Below are 5,112 nucleotides of genomic sequence, written 5' to 3'. Positions count from 1 at the left end.
CCCCTTTCACTGTTTACCCAGTCTTTAACAATGGACGTGTACGTAAACTCCCGACAGAAGCGTCTTCCGTTCTCCGAGTTGTGACGACACACTTGTTCATTTTACTCTGTCTTCCTCGCCTGGCACATTTCATTTTGTTTTATTCATGTACACTGTCTTCCTCATTTGATACACCTTTTAGAATTTAACACTTATTACAACAGTCGCAAGACTTAGTCTCTCTGTGTATACAATACATGTTTCACACTTTCAGATAAAGCCAGCAGTTGGTGACTGCATTAATGTAAAAATGTCACCAATATCCTGAGCTTGCAACCAACTCCAGCTGGGGACTCAGACGGGAATGTTAAAAAAAACCAACCAACAACGAAAACCCATTTCCCTTACAAAAACAAAGAAAACAAACTTAATCCAGCAACAACAAGAACAAAAACCTTACTATAACCCCCCCCCTCCCTTCTCCCCCTTTCTCCCCCCCCCCAAAAAAAACCCCCATTAAAAATGTGTCCTACGCGCTCATATGACCTTGTTCAGTTGCAAGCACCGTAAAACATTAACTAAAAACAAAAAAACAAAACAAAACACAAGCCCAACGGCATTCCGAAGCCTTTAACCGCCTTCGGAAGGAACCTAAGTAGAGAATGGTCTGTTTTCTTCATTTTCATCAGTCGTGCGAGACGGACACTTTTCTCCTCGACATGTGATGACCAGTCATTTGACTTGCGATTTGGTGTTTGAGCTGTGGGCGGGGCTTATAAGTTATTTATTTATTTTCTTTTGGGAAGTGTTTTACGGCGCTCACAACTGCAAGAGGTCATATGAGCGCATAAGACACAGCAAAGATTTTCAATTGGTAGTAAGTTTTTAATTTTTTCCAGCGGGTGGCGGAGAAGTTTACTCTTATCGATTTTGGACCACCAGGGGATCTTTGACGTGCGCAAACCAGAAGATGAGGGGCGTTGCTGAAAGACAGCAGTAAGAAGGAGCCAATGAGTAGCAGTAGAAAGGCTGCAGAAAGAGTAATAAGTTATGACCAGCGTGGTGCTACGAGAGAGGGCTACTATTGGACTCGCGTTATTGCCCACAGTACAGCCTACAACATATTTTTTAACTCCTTGATTTATTCCCACTGCATAAATCTCCAATTATAACTTTTAAACATTCGCTGGGAAGAACAAAATAATGGTCTTGAGATTGTTTGGCAGTATATGTAATTAAGGCTGTGAATACACAAACAGAAGATAAAGAATCTAACATGAAAATACTACAGATGTATTACCAATCAATTTGATTCAAAATTTAATGTCTTTATCAAGCCTTTCGTTGGATGAACGGGATTTTGATGTACTCAAGGGAGATGATTTCACAAATGAATATATAAATGTATAAGGCCTTCGTCTCTGTGTGAATTTGGCTTTAACTATGTACTCAAATCAAAGCAGGAAAGCAATGATTATTTTATTATGCAGACTCTTTGCCGTGTCCTTATAATTTAAATCTTCCCAATCTTTCTCTCAAAAGCAAATTACTTGACAAAAAAGGCAAACATGTTTAACAATGGAGCAATCAAAAGAGAAAAGTTTCAATGACTGATAATAATATGTTTGTGTATGCTTATGTTTATATTGATATCACTTCTTATGTGGCAAGGCTGTGTTTGGCCTGTCGAAATGTTGAAATGTTGAAGGTTGGCAAGTGCTTTGGAGACATTCGCTCCTTCTTTCTTATCAAACGCCTATCTTTCTTTTCTGTCCTCCTTTCATTTCCATGTTACCGACTTTTAACACCTCTAATCTTCGGCATTTATTTGACCTATTAAATGTGTTTTAAGAGCCGAAAAAAAATCTTTGTAAAACGATTAACTAATTGTGGAAACCCTGGCCAATGCCCAAAGGATGTTTCAATTGATTGATGGCAAGCAGCCGATGAGAGAAGCCTTGCACTTCTTATTATTTGAAAAGAAAAAAGTGGGAATATGAATATATACACGTATAGATGTGGTTGCAGGTCTGATAAGCTGTCAAATGAGAAAGGTTGTTGTCTACCAAAGATTATGTCAATTTTTTTTCGAAAGCAACTCCGAATAATCTACGATTTTGATACAGCAGATAGAATAGGACTTTTGACCTCTGGCTTTAGTAACTCAATACAGCCTAAAATATCAGATACAACTTTACAATTCTAAGGTGGTGTAGTGTTATTAAGGGCAGCTCACTATTATAGTTTTGTTTTGTTTTATTATTTCGTTCCTAGTTTTGATCGAAAATTAATATGTGTTCAAGACAGGGTTTTGATTTTTGGGAACTTTCATCTTTAATTTTTTCAAAACTTCAGAACAATGACTTGAGAAAGATGCTTACGATACGTTTATTGTTTATATTGGTCTTCCATGGTAAAAAATCTACATACATTGTATTTGTGAAAGTTCGTCACTTTAGTCGCCTTAAACTTCCAACCACTTTCGAATTTGAAAAAATCAACAGTGGTTCAGAATCATGTACAGGGTGCACAGCTATACCAAGGAGTCTGAAGTCAATGTAGTTTAATTTTCAGCATTTCGTTAGTTTCATTTAGAGCTAATCTTGGGAGTGCTCATCTTCTAAGACGCCATTGTAAACAAGTGGAGATTCCGTTCACAAGCAGTGCACACTGGTTCCACAATGACTTATCCATTCTTTTGAGTCCATTAATCGAACGGGTACTCAGCTAATCATATTTGTGAAAGTTCGTCACTTTGGCCGCCTAAAACTTCCGAACCACTTAACTTTCAAACTTGAAAAAAAATGACCGTGGCTCAGAATCATTTGATGCACATTCATATTAAAGAGTCTGAAATCACTGTAGTTTAATTTTCAATTGTTCATTAGTTTCGTTTAGATCTAATCTTGGGAAAGTCCGTCTTTTAAGAGGCCATTGTAAACAAGGGAGGCTTCTGTTCACAAGCAGTGCGCACTGTCCACAATGACTTGACTATCGATTCTTTTGAGTCCGTTCATCGAACGGGTACCCAGCTAATTGAATATAATCTTGAACGTTTTGTTTCAATTCCTAAGGTATCTTATCTCTTCTACTATGCCTTAAGTTTCTGGGCTTTTTGGGGGTCCCCAAAAGATGACTTTTAGAAAAAAAACTCGACGTCCGGGTAATAGTATAATTTAGAAAAATGCCCATATTTGCTTTTGTCTCAATGTCATGATGATAAATATGGATTCTATTGCACATATTGTTGGCAAGTGGTTGAAACATACTAAGCCCAGAAAGCAAAATTTTACAGAAGAGTAAAAAAATACTTCATTTGCTTAAGAATATTTCTTTTAGGGTTTTATTATGCTTTTTGGGTGGGGTTGTTTTTTCATCATATTATTATTTTAGAATTTGAATTTCGACAAAATATTTCTTGAGCGCATGCAACCGACACCACCGATACCATAGATTAAGAAACAGCAATTTGAGAAGATTTCAACATTTTGAGTAGGGTACATTTTTACAGCTGGCCAACAATATATTAGTCTTATTGCTATGTCATTCAGCTATTATGTCACCCTTAGCTGCCTCTGCATCATGACATCCAACGAGTCTACTTAATATACATTTTTATCCTATATAATATACCACTGACTGTACAATATTTCAGCCAGTTTGTATATTTTACTGTGTATATATTCACTGAAGACCAAGTGCAATGTTGACCCCGGTGAACTTGCCATGGGACAACCGGTGATACTGGAATAGATGTACCTCTTTCTCTCAATATTGCCAGCACAGTCCATCCGCCTCACTAACATTGTTGTCTCGATAACCCACCGATACTTGTTTTGTATCGAGAGCATTTTAAGGCGGCACAGAATTTATTTTTGCTGATTGTCTCGCAGCTTGTAGTGTGGTGTGTCATTACACAGACGATAAACACACATAGTTTACACCGATAAGAGATGGAGTCATCAAAATTAAATGTGGCTGCACAGAAAAGGCACACTTTGTAGAATAAACTCCCCCTCTCATTGTCGGTTTCTTAATCAGTACAAAATGATCCATTGAAAAATTCCTTCCTTGTCCTAGCATCTGCGTTTGTTTCCATTTTTGTCTCCAAAAGTTGCCAAAAGTAACCTCAAAAATGGCAAAAGTTGCCATAAAAGTTGCCATTAATTTTTAAGCTTTCAACTCTCACTGACGTATATAGCAATACGTTGATAAAGGCAACTTAATCTAAAGCACCAGAATTTCTTGTGCTCTGTTTTAAGCATCCAGAATATCATGTATAGCCACACAGAGTGTAAAAACGTGGAAAATAAAGGTTTCACTACAGAATGAAATCACAACCAGAACAGCACATAAACAACCATACACATTTAACAAATAAGGACGTGTGTCCACCTATCCAAAGCATGGCCGCTTTAACCCTAAACGGATGCAATTCAAGAAAAAGTACAGGATATTTCAAGTAAATTATGGAATCACACACACGGGGCCTACAAGTGCCAGTATTCGGGTTTGGTGGAGACATGCTCTAACGTAACACTTTTATATTTTTTTTAAATGTAGGAACAATATCAAATTAAATGACATTACGCTATATAAGCACACACAAAATAGAAAAACACCACAATAGGACAAGACACAAAAATTAACACTCCAACAAATTAAAACACAACAAAGAGGGAAAAATAAAAGATAAACAGCAATACAGTATGTAAAGTAGGCCTACCTACATTCTTGACTTGAAAATAACTATACATGGACACCTGACAGTTATCAAAATACATCTCTAATATATGTTATGGGGTAGATTCTAGCCTTTTTAGTTGAAAAATGCAAAAATCGCCGCCGCGATTCTCGGACCAAAAAATGTCATAAATCGCGGCCGCGACCTGTGACAAACGCAGATGCTACCTTGTACATCTTGCTTGGTGACAAGATAGCAAGGACAGAGGGAGTGGCATGGGAAAGGTATCTATTCTGTCTCCTCCAGGCTACATGCTCGCCTCATCGACCGTTGCTCGTCCTTTTTGGTCCAATGAGTGACTTTTGAGCACCACCCACTCTGTGAGAACCTTTGACATGAGAGCACTGACCGCTCCAGTTCCGAAGGTCACAGGAAAAAAAAATAAAAAG

This window comes from Aplysia californica, unplaced genomic scaffold, assembly GCF_000002075.1.
Source record: "Aplysia californica isolate F4 #8 unplaced genomic scaffold, AplCal3.0 scaffold00042, whole genome shotgun sequence".
In the NCBI taxonomy this organism is placed as follows: Eukaryota; Metazoa; Mollusca; class Gastropoda; order Aplysiida; family Aplysiidae; genus Aplysia; species Aplysia californica.
The sequence above is the reverse complement of the archived record's forward strand: the minus strand, read 5'-3'. Positions refer to the sequence as shown.